The sequence below is a fragment of the Oryx dammah genome, unplaced genomic scaffold (assembly GCF_014754425.2).
Source record: "Oryx dammah isolate SB20612 unplaced genomic scaffold, SCBI_Odam_1.1 HiC_scaffold_24, whole genome shotgun sequence".
Lineage (NCBI taxonomy): Eukaryota > Metazoa > Chordata > Mammalia > Artiodactyla > Bovidae > Oryx > Oryx dammah.
Genome location: NW_024070208.1, coordinates 17,083 through 29,975, shown reverse-complemented (window position 1 = coordinate 29,975; position 12,893 = coordinate 17,083). Strand labels below are relative to the sequence as shown.

Genomic DNA, 12,893 nt, shown 5'->3' with positions numbered 1-12,893 from the left:
TGAGTTAGTCAAGGCCGTGGTCCTAATGCCATTTATTGGCTAGTTTTTTGTGAGTATGGTTTCAGTGTGTCTGCCCTCTGATGCCCTCTTGCAACACCTACCATCTTACTTGGGTTTCTCTTACCTTGGGCGTGGTGCAAGAGAACGGCTGCTCCAGCAAAGCGCACCTGCTCCTCCTTGCCTTGGACGAGGGCTATCTCCTTAACACCGCCCTTCCTGACCTTTAACTTGGGATAGCTCCTCCAGGCCCTCCTATGCCCACACAGACACCACTTCTCGTGTGCTCCTACTGGCCGCTGCCCCTGGCTACGAGTGCGAGGTGGCTTCTTCCAGCCACCCTTGGTGTTGGACATGGGGTAGCTCCCCTCGTCTGCTGCCCCTGGCTTCAGATGCATGGTAGTTCCTCTCGGCTGCCGCCCCTAACCTCAGACGTGGGGTGTCTCCTCCTGGCCGCCACTGACCTCAAACATTTGGCCCCAGCTAAATAACAGGGGCAGAACACAGCCCCACCCTTCAACAGAAAATAGGATTAAAAATTTACTGAACCCATCATAAGAAGACACACTTTCCCCATCACTCAGTCTCTCCCATCAGGGAACTTCAGTAAGCCTCTTATCCTTCTCCATGAGAGGGCAGGCAGATTGAAAACCACAATCACAGAAAACTAACCTATCTGATCATATGGACCACGGACTTTTCTAACTCAATGAAACTATGAGCCATGCCATATAGAGCCACCCAAGATGGATGGGTCATGGTGGAGAGTTCTGACAAAATATGGTCCACTGGAGAAGGGAATGGCAAACCATTTCATTGTTCTTGCCTTGAGAATCCCATGAAAGTATGAAAAGGCAAAAATATAGGACTGAAAGATGAACTCCCCAGGTCGGTAGGTGCCTAATATGCTACTGGAGAACAGTGGAGAAATAACTCCAGAAAGAATGAAGAAATGGAGCCAAAGAAAAAACAACACCCAGCTGTGGATGTGACTGGGATGGAAGTAAAGTCCAATGCTTTCTACTAGAGTGAGTATGAGTTTTAGTTTTCATGTTGGAGGCATGTGAGTGAAGTCAGTTTGCCAGTCCTGTCCTGGGACGTGCCTTCAAGCCTGATGTTTTGGGAATGTGGGAATAAGAGGGCTCCCTAGGGTGAGATTGAGGAGCACATAATACAAGAGTGAGTGATTTGCTGTACGAGTGAAAGGTTCAGTTCAGTTCAGTTCAGTTCAGTTGCTCAGTCGTGTCCAACTCTTTGTGATCCCATGAATCCCAGCAAGCCAAGACTCCCTGTCCATCACCATCTCCCATAATTCACTCAGACTTTCATCCGTCGAGTCAGTGATACCATCCAGCCATCTCATCCTCTGTCGTCCCCTTCTCTTCCTGTCCTCAATCCCTCTCAGCATCAGAGACTTTTCCAATGAGTCAACTCTTCACATAAGGTGGCCAAAGTACTGGAGTTTCAGCTTCAGTATTATTCCCTCCATAGAACACCCAGGGCTGATCTCCTTCAGAATGGACTGGTTGGCTCTCCCTGCAGTCCAAGGGACTCTCAAGAGTCTTCTCCAACACCACAGTTCACAAGCATCAATTCTTTGGTGCTCAGCTTTCTTCATAGTCCAAGTCTCACATCCATACATGACCACTGGAAAAACCATAGCCTTGACTAAACGGACCTTTGTTGGCAAAGTAATGTCTCTGCTTTTCAATATGCTATCTAGGTTGGTCATAACTTTTCTTCCAAGGAGTAAGCAGATTTTAATTTCATGGCTACCATCATCATCTGCAGTGATTTTGAAGCCCCCCCAAAATAAAGTCTGACACTGTTTCCTCACTTTCCCCACCTATTTCCCATGAAGTGATGGGACCAGATGCCAAGATCTTTGTTTTCTGAATGTTGAGCTTTAAGCCAACTTTTTCACTCTCCACTTTCACTTTCATCAGGAGGCTTTTTAGTTCCTCTTTACTTTCTGCCATAAGGGTGGTATCATCTGCATATTTCAGGTTATTGATATTTCTCCCAGCAATCTTTATTCCAGCCTGTGCTTTTTCCAGCCCAGAGTTTCTCATGATGTATTCTGCATATAAGTTAAATAAGCAGGGTAACAGTATACAACCTTGATGTACTCCTTTTCCTATTTGGAACCAGTCTATTGTTCCATGTCCAGTTGCTTCCTGACCTGTATACAGATTTCTCATGAGGCAGATCAGGAGAGGATGTGGAGAATAGAAAAAACTCCCACACTGTTGTGGAAATGTAAATTGGTACAGCCACAACGGAGAAGAGTATGAAGGTCCCTTAAAAACTTAAAAAAATGTAGCTAGTATATGATCTAACCATCCCTATCCAGGGACTATATTCCTAGAAAAATGTAGTTTCAAAGGATATGTGTACCCCAATGTTCACTGCAGTGCTGTTTACAATAGCCAAGACATAGAAGTAACCTAAATATCTGTTAACAGATGAATGGATAAAGAAGATGCAGTACATATTTATAATGGAGGATTTATTGTTGTTAAGTCACTTAGCCATGTCCAACCCATTGCGACTCAATGGATTGCAGCATGCCAGGCCTCTCTGTCCTTCATTATCTCCCAGAGCTTACTCATGTCCATTAGGCTGCCATCCAACCATCTCATCCTCTGTCATCCCCTTCTCATCCTGCATTCAACCTTTGCCAGCATCAGGGTCTTTTCTAAAAAGTCAGTTATTGGCATCAGGTGGCAAAAGTTTTGGAGTTTCAGCTTCAGCATCAGTCCTTCTAATGAATATTCAGGACTGATTTTCTTTAGGATGACTGCTTTGTTCTCATTGCAGTCCATGGGACTCATACTCAAAGTTTGCTCTAAGATTTTTGTATGTGGTATGATTGGGCTACTTCCAAAGATACCAGGACTATGACTCACTGGAAAATGAGTGTCCAATGACTATGATTGTCATTGGAAAAGACTTTGATGCTGGGAATGATTGAAAGCCAGAGGAGAAGAGGATGAGAATGAGATGGTTGCATGGCATCACCAAGTCAGTTCAGTTCAGTTCAAATGCTTAATCATGTCTGACTCTTTGCAAGCCCATGGACTGCAGGATGCCAGGCTTCCCTGCCCATCACCAACTCCCAGAGCTTACTCAAACTCATGTCCATTGAGTAGATGACATCATCAGGTTCCATCACTTCATGGCAAATAGATAGGAAATCAATGGAAACAATGACAGACTTTATTTTCTTGGGCACCAAAGTCACTGACTCAATGGAGATGAGTTTGAGCAAGCTCCCAAAGTTAGTGATGGACAGGGAAGCTTGGCATGCTGCAGTCCATGGGGTAGCATAGAGTCAGACATGATTGAGTGACTGAACTGACTGACTAAAAGAGTTCCGTTGCTATCTTGAAGGGAGAATTTAGGAGGATGTAATATTGAGACTTCTGTCTCATAGAATGAATGTGGATAGTAGCAAACAACATTTTTTTTTAAATTATGAGCTCTGTTTATTTAAAAAAATCATCTGTGTAAAATTGTTTAAATGAGTCATCTTTGCATATATGAACTTTATCAGTAGAAAATTCTGAACACAGTTACATTCTTATTTTTGTTCCTCAGCCTCCACTTTAATCAACAGAAATATTAGTACTATACTTAGTAGTAAATAAATATTTAGATAGAAATTTTAGGAAATGAAGAAAAAATCATTGATTTTATTCCTGAGGTCTTAAATGTAATATAAATATTCTTATATAAATAAAATGTAATTCAGAAAGAAAAAAAGTACATTATTTAGGAAATGTGAGGGAGTCATAACATCAATGAAATGCCTGTAAGAAATGTGGTAGGATGAGAATCAAACAATGTGTAGTGATGAAAGCTACCTTGAAAGGTAGCATTGTTACTATTGTTATAGCATCATTATTCATAATAGATGAAAAGTGGAAAAAACCTGATAATCATTTAACTGAAGAGGGGATCTGCAAAGTGCATTATATCTTTAAAATGAAATATTACTGTCCTAAAATGAAGAAACAAAATACTGATAAGTGGAGCAACATGAATGCAAATTGTTCTTCAAGGAAAGATGGCTGATAGGAAAATAAAATAAACAAATGAACAAAACATATTAAAAAAAGTATCACATAATTCTGTTTGTATGAGACATCCATAATAGGAAACCACATAGAATTAGTGGCTGCTATGGACTAAGGAAGGAAAACTGTTGGTTAGCAGGTGGGGTTACTTACTGAAATGATGAAAATATTCTGGATGTAGATATTGGAGATAATTGAACAATCTTGAAAGTATAATAAAAAACAGTAAAAACAAGAACTGCATACTTACATAAAAAAATCAATATGCCTCGTATTTCAATAAAAAAGAAAATATGGTCAAAGTGTAGCAATATTCCTAAATAATGTGGTGAAGGAGACTGTTTCAAAGACACAATGACCAATCCAAGGGGATTAAAAATGATGGATGGAGGATCTTTTTGAGTTTCATTAAGTTTCCTCTTTAACTGGATTAGGAGGGGATAGTTTCAGGGTAACTGTGAAGCACTCCATACAAACAAATTGTTATTTTCTTCTAACATAGACCAATTTGGCAGCAACAGTGAAGCCTCAAAACTCAGCCTTTGCAAAGTTGTTTCTGAATTCACAGGGGAATACACAGAAGCAGAAACATAATTAATGAAATGTTTGCTAACATCAAACCTAAGGGCAGTAACTCAGAGATTTAAGTCCCCATATACTTGGTAAAATAAAAGACCATCTGCTTATTATCATTTAGCTACGCAAGACCTGCTCATTTCAGGTAGGTTTCCAGGTCCTATCTTAAAGAATATGAGAGGAAATAACTTTTTGAGAAAAAATAAATGTATTTGTAAGTGAAACATTTATGACTACTTACACAATTAAATTAACTCTGCATTTATTTGCAGAAACGATATTGATTTCTCTGATTGGGAACCATCTTTCTGAACTTCTTAATAACCACAGTATAACTTCTTAATGATTTTATTTTCTTGTTGGCTCACAAAAAATCTTTTACTATTTTTATCATTGGATAAATGTATACATGAATTGAAGGTTAGTTTCATTTGGTTTTAAAAAAAAGACAACTACCACAGTAAAAATTAAAACTTGCAAATTAATTCTAATGTGAAAAAAGATGTCATATCTATTTAGGTTTAAGGAAGAAGTTCATTAAATGTATTTTATTCTCATATATATCAAACACATATACAAGTCAAGAGGGAGGTAATATATTTATAATTATGGCTGAGTCACTTTGCTGTATGGCAGAAACCAACACAACAGTGTAAAGCAATTTTACTCCAATTTAAAAATATCAAACAAGACACGACACACACACAAAGACACATACATAAGAGAGGATATATGTCTCTGTCAGAAGAATTTATTGTCTCTGATCTCATTTCCATTTTATAATATTAGAGCCCATTTAAAATCCAAACAGATGCAAATGTGTTTTATTGTTTTCAATTCCTTTTAGATCTTTTCTTTCACTCATAAAACGACTTGATTTTTGACAACTATCTCTGCAAAGGGGTAATGAGTATTGTGACAAATCAATAATAAATTACTTAGGAATAAAGGTTGATAATACTTAGATGTCTCACTATTAAACACAACATAAAACCAGTAACAAAATAGTGATCATTATTATTAGTCAGTGACATGGCCATTATTTCGGGAATTAATACAAATATTCTTAAACCAATCATGCAGTGAGAAACATTAAAACTGCAATCCCGTTTTGTTTCCATGTAAATATTTTCAAGTATAGAGACTCATTAGTGTTGTATTACAGCTCAACATCTCTAATACATTAGAGTCTTGTTCATATTATTTTGAAGAGGAAAAGAGAAGTAAATTAATTCAAATGTATCAATTGAGATAAAGAAAAAAAGTCAGACTCTAACATGACCTTGTAGGAAGTAACATGCCTCATAAATGACATAATAGATTTGGTTCAGTTTCTCAACAGTCTATTCTAGTTGATTTTTTTTAATTGGGTAATAGATAGCTGAAGAAGTGTTAGTCACTCAGTCATGCTGGACTCTTTGTGACCCCAAGAACTGTAGCCCACCAGCCTCCTTTGTTCATGGAATTCTTTAGGCAAGAATACTGGAGTGAGTGCCATTCCCTTCTCCAAGGGATCTTCCCGACTTTTGGATCAAACCTGGGTCTCCCATGTTGCAGGCAGATTCTTTATTGTCTGAACCAACAGAGAAGCCCCAATAGATAGCTTTGCTTCCTTAAATAATGGGCACATGACTGGATGCTTTTCTGAATACAGAAACACATTTATAGAAAGAAATGTGTTCTGCTTTATGATATTTTGAAGATGTGCAGAAATATTACCTATCCATGTATCTTTGTTATATATATATATATATATATATATATATATATATATATATATTCCCTAAGAGTATAAACAAGAACAAAGAAGGTCGGACTGAGACAGTTAACTTCCATGACTGAATTCATTTTCTTGGGAATTACTGAGAATACCGAGAACAAAGTGACCATATTTATGATGGTTCTCCTTGTTTATCTCATCAATCTTTTGGCAAATCTTGGAATGATAACCCTGATTAGGATGGATCCCCAGCTGCACACACCCATGTACTTTTTCCTCAGCCACTTCTCCTTCTGTGACCTCTACTATTCCACAGCCATCAGCCCTAAGATGCTGGTGGACATATTTGCCAAGGACAACTCAGTCTCTTTCTATGGTTGTGCTCTGCAATTCTTGGTGTTCTGTATCTTTGCAGATTCTGAGTATCTCCTGCTAGCAGTGATGGCCTGTGACTGGTACAGGCATCAGTAGCCCCTTGCTGTATGCAGTCAGCATGTCCAATAGGGTGTGCTCCCTGCTCGTGGCTGGGATTTACCTGGTGGGGATGACAGGTGCTCTGATACACACAACATTAGCATTCCACTTATGTTTCTGTGTGTCAAATGAGATTAACCATTTCTTCTGTGATTTGCCTCCACTTTTCCTCCTTTCCTGCTCTGATATACAGGTCAATGAGTTGGCATTATTCTTGGTTTTTGGCTTCATTGAACCGAGTACCATTTCAGGAGTTCCTGTCTCTTAGTTTTATATCATCCTTTCAGTCTTGAAGATCCACTCTGTAGAAGGGAGGTTCAAAGAATTCTTTACCTGCACTTCCCACCTAACTGCAGTGGCAATTTTCCAGGGAACTATTCTCCTTATGTATTTCAGGCCAAGTTCATCCTACTCTCTAGATCAAGACAAAATGACTTCGTTGTTTTATACTCTAGTGATTCCAACGTTAAACCCTCTGGTTTACAGCCTAAGAAACAAGGATGTGAAACAAGCCCAAGGGGGGGAAAAAAAACCTAAAAAGATGATGCTAAATGTTCATATTTCACACACAGAAAAACACACACATTGTGGTTTTTGTCTCTGTAAAATTATGTTGCATCATACAAGATAAAAGAAGTTATCTCACTAAATATGTAATTTAATAATAAGCATTGGTTATGAAGCCCAGATTTTAGAAACGTTACACCTTTCAAATACAGCATTTTCATATGTATCAAGAATTTATATATGGCATGTCCTCTTTGTTGAAAACTTTCCTGAGTGTTCTAATTTTGTCACATTATATTGATTCATACTTTCACTTATGTAGTATTTCAATTACTAGATACTTCTCATGTGTTTACACAGACAGATGTTTGAACTTTTTTTTTTTTTTAATTCTGTGGGATGTAGTATACTGCTGGTAGCCAGCATGAGAAATCCCGCCCATGGCAAAGGTCATGAGGAAGGAAGTCCGACAAAACACAAAGGCATGATCTCGCTTCAGGGGTTCCCTCTGAGTTTTCCTGAAATTCTACCCCCCAAAACCAGAGTTGGCCTGATTTTAATGTTTGGTGCTTTCCACTATTCTGCCTCTAAAAGGAATTAATTTAGGGCTCCAATTAACAGTCTCCTGCATGTGAAGGGAATGTTTCAGCTCAAACCCCTTTGATGGTTCTCTAATTTGCCTGACAGGTTCCCCCGGACTTTTTACAACTTGTGAATTGTTTACAGCCTCCCAACTGCAAGAGGCACAAAGCTTAAAGCATCTTAAAGATACAGAACCTTTTCTAAAGAGCTAAAAATTATGCTGGTGACTGTTTTCACTGTTGACTCGATGACTGCTGCCAGGCCTTCATATTCTTTATCTTTTAGGCATCCGGGAAGATATCAATCAATGTAATCAGGATGCAGAAATGGGAATATAGTAGTTAAAAAAAAAGGAATATAGTAGTTTTGATGTTAGCAACACTAGACTTTTGAGTTAATTGCTTTTCTCTTTATAAATCACTGTACTCCTTTTACTTGTTATAAATTGTTGTATCCTTGCTATGTAAGAATGTAAATTTATTTTGTGCTTTCTGAGAGTGGCACCAGACTTTGGGAATAAAAATACAAATAAGTCTTGTGGTTGACAAACCCTTATCAGAAAAGGGCCATAAAATGTTAATTGGCCCTCTGGCCAGAAGATGATGTAAATCACCTAAGACTTATGTATACAACTAGGTATGCAGAAAGAAAGCCTGGTCTCAATAAGAGTCAGGGCTGCTGACGCTGCATAATTTTATATTATCCATTGATCACTATGTACAAAAAAAAGTATAAAAAGCTTTTACAACAATAGAGGATGGGCCAGTCACTGGACTGGTTTCCTCCATGTCTTTACTCTATTTTCTGGCTGAATTCCCATCTGGGGCATGGAGGCTCTCCATGGCTACTTACTTGCCCCAGCTTTTAAGATCCACGCTAGAAGGAGCCCAAGGCGGGGCACCCCCCGCTATTCAAGAGGACGCAGGTGGCCTAACGTAGATGGTGCAAGTTCCTTATGTTGGAACTTTATTGGTTTTCCATGTAAACCAAGTTATTCAGCCTCTTTTCTCCACTAAATTTTCCTACTATACTGTTTCTTCCTAATTTCTTTTATATTTCTAAATAAATAAGTTTTTCCTTGCCATGCTGTCCCTGCTTCAAATTACCCTAGATCCACCGGGGCTGGACCCCGGCAAGTGTGTTTGGAACAGGCTATTCAAAGGTAGGTCTTCCCCATTGTGCAGTTTTCGGCATGGATAGGGCCCCACTCAGAGTGTCGCAGACCCCCCTGCATAAGATATGTAGGGAAAGAGGGGTGGGAAGTTTTGGGTTGAAAGAAACCCAGTTGAACGGTTGAAAGAAACCCAGCTGAATGGTTGAAAGAAACCAACAAGTTGAAAGAAACGCCCCCCCTCCCCAGTGAAGGGTAGACAGGTTGAAAGTAACCCCCCTTGGCAAGGGTAAAATCCTTGACTAGGTAGACTTTTACGGGTTGAAAAGAAAACCCCCCTTGGCTAAGGTTAAACCTTGACAAGGCAGACTTTTCTATAAGACTTAATTTTCTGACATGGGTAACAATGAATCAAAAGAACGACAGCTCTTTATAGAAGTAATTTTGCAACTGTTAAACAAAAGATAAAGATTAAAAGGCTAGTGTTCAATTTCTTTTAAAATTTGTATAAGAGCAATGTCGTTGATTTCCAGAAAAAGACACTGTTAATTTGGATACTTGAGTGAAGGTGGAAAAGCAGCTAAAAACTTCTTATACTTTACATGAGCCAAAAAATGTTTCTGTAGATGCTTTTGCTCTGTGGAATGTGATTAAAAATTTTCTGGACCCGTGTCATGAGGCTGTTAGATAGCCTATGGGAGAGGCTATAGTGGTGGATGGTAGTGGGTCTCCACCTTCTACACAGATCATATTTTCGGCCATTGACAAAGAAAAGGAGTGAGACTTCCTCCCAAGGTAGGAGAGTGCTTACAGGACACTGTGGCTGGGCGCCCTGTCGAGCTCCCTCCCCCTCTACACAAACCGTTAAAAATTTATCCAACATTTTCTGATTTAAGACGACCGACCGCCACCTCCGCTTGCACCTTCCCAGGGTTTAAGAATTCCCCACTTTGCCCCCAAAACCTCCCAGAACATTGCTTAAGGTTGAAAAAGATAGGCAGAATTTAAAAAAAAAAAATGAACTTTTAAAACAGAGCCTGCTCCTTACAAAAAATCCCCTCAAGAGGGCCTCATCCAAACAAAAAAAAAATAGAGCACCCAAACAAAAAAAAGAGAGAGAGAGAAAGAGAAAACGAAGAGAAAAAGAAAGAAAAATAATCATCATAATAAAGATTTTACAAAAAAAAAAAATGTTTCTCTTGAGGCCAAATGGAACATTTTTGCTGGCAATGTCCTGCTAAACAGAGACGACAAGCCGCACCAGTTAACCCCAGGTAGCTCAGGACTAGACCTCGGCTCCACCATGGCAACAATATTAACCCCTGATGTGCCAGGGGGAGTGGCTGGCCCCCTGCCTGAGGACATTGTAAGACTTGTGCTAGGGCGTAGCTTGCTTTCTTTTCAAAGAATTTCGGTGGTGTCTGGTGTAGTAGATTCTGATTATACTGATGAAATTAAGGTTTTTATCTTGCCACCTGCTAAAACTGTGCAAATTAATAAAGGTTAAGGAATAACAAAACTTTTGCTTTTACCTTATTATCAGACAGGAAAAACCTTGATTTCTCAAGCTAGGGTCCCTAGAGGATTTAAATCTAGTGATCTAGCTTTTTGGGTGCAGAAAATTACAGCTTCTAGGCCTTTAAAAGATTTTTTAATTCAAAGAAATAAAATGTCAGGGCTGTTAAGACACTAGAGCAGATGTTTCTTGCATTGCTGGGAAAGACTGGCCCAGCTCCTGCCAAACACATACTACTGAAAATGAGTTGGTGGGATTAGAGAAAGTGGCATGCAGGATGGGAATGCTGTAGAGGAAAAGGTGAGAGAGAGTTTAAAACCTTGGCGAGTAGTGAGTTCCCCGTTGCTGGAGGTATTCAAGCAAAGATTAGATGGTTACTTGTCACCTAAAGAGCTATAGACCAGATTTGGGTTATAGAAGGATAATTGAAAAGGCTTATAAAGATATTATATAACAGCTCTTTACTTGCTTCTCATATTTCACTCTGCCAAAAGTTTAAAAACTGATAATGCCCCTTTAAAGCTGCAGAGAGATTGTTTACTAACTTTAAATGATTTCCAGAAATTATTAGCGGATATTAATTTGATATGCCCACATTTAAAACTGACTACTGCAGATTTAAAGCCTTTTGTTTGATTGCTTAAAAAACAATCCTAATCCCAGTTCTAAGAGAAAGTTGACTAGTGAGACAGAGTTGGATTTTGTTAAAGTGGATGAGGCTTTAAATGATCAGTTAATTAAGATTAATATGACCAAAATATGAGATTAATTTATTCTTGCCACAAAACAGGATGCTTGTGACAAGAAGGCCCATTGGTTCCATCTGCCAGTGACCCCAAGAAAAATAGTTTTATCTTATCCCAACATGGTGACACAATTAATTTTAAAAGGAAGAAAAAGAAGTGTGGAACTTCTTGGAAAAGAAGTAACAAATATAGTCATTCCATTCAATGAGGATCAATTGCAAGTCTTTTACAAAATAGTGATGATTGGCAAGTTGCCCTGGCAGATTTCAGGGGTCAAATTTTGTTTCATTTGTCCTCAAGCCCCCACAGTAGCTAAAAGTTCAAAAATATTAAATTTGCAGTTTGAAGATACCTGTGAAACTTTCCAAACTCTACGTAGTTCCTTTGCTCCCCTTTACCCTCTTGGGGAGGGATGTGCTGTCTCAAATAGGAGTTGCTCAGAAAAGGGATTTCTCAATTTCTTAGTTATCAATAGGCTGTACAATTAACAATACTTTATATATTGTTATAAATACATAAAATAAATATATTTGCCTAATTACAGTTTGTCTAATTGGGTATGGATATAAATAAAATATAATAAAGGTATACCTATTAGTGTTTTAAATTACTATTGTTTTAAAGGATTACATATAAGGTACATAAACATGAGTTATATAAATATCAATGTTACAGTAACATCCTGAAGTGACAAGCACAAAGGTATAGATGCCTAAACTGGAAGAAACTTAAAATCCTCATGTTAATTCTTAAATGTAGTATTTCTAACTTGTGACAAGACAGATTGGTAGGCAGCCATTTTTTGTGTCTTAAAATAACTGGGGGCATACTTAAAATTTTATACATCAAATAATTGCTAAAAACTGTTGCAGGTGAGATGTAGTTATTTTTCATTTATTTGAAATATCTTAAGGTGGGGAGAGGAGGGAGAACAAATATGTAAAATTTGGAAAACCCTAAACCTTTTGATAGGAAATTTTAATTTTCACTTATGTTATCTTCAAGGATATAAAAGGTTGATAAATTGGTGTAGTTAAATTGGGCCAAAACCATTGGTGATCATGGGGACTGGTAATTAAGCCTGCAGAAAAAAATTACAATCTAAGAATTAAAAAATTAAGATCCTTAAGATTTTGTTTAATTTCATCAATTTCAGTATTTTATGTGCATTTAAAAACTGCAATAATTTGAATGGGTTAATCTTGTCTAATATAAGTAAATGTGTCTGTAGACTGTGATCTCCCCAAACTAAAAAGTATGGTACTTGGAATTGTGTTCTTTATGGTTGTAGTGTTGGTAAAGCACTAATATGCAGAAAATAAAGGAACTACACAGTGCAAAAAAAAAAAAAAAAGAAAGTATACCTAATTTTGTTTATAAATCTATACTTAATTGGTATATAAATTAATATGTATACTATATATGCATATTAGACATATACTGTATAATTATATATATATATGTATTACAGTAATATAATGTGTATGTGGCTGATATTAATTGGTAAAGAATGTTGTGCTGTAATGATATATGTTTTATATACTGTATAATTATATTGTGTGTGTGTGTGACATACATTATTACA

The 12,893-nt window shown here is 37.8% G+C and overlaps 1 pseudogene; it reads left to right on the top strand.

Annotated features, from left to right (window-relative positions):
- The first annotated feature begins 2,764 nt into the window (after window positions 1-2,764).
- Window positions 2,765-12,662, top strand: LOC120883403 (annotated as a pseudogene).
- Window positions 12,663-12,893: the final 231 nt, after the last annotated feature.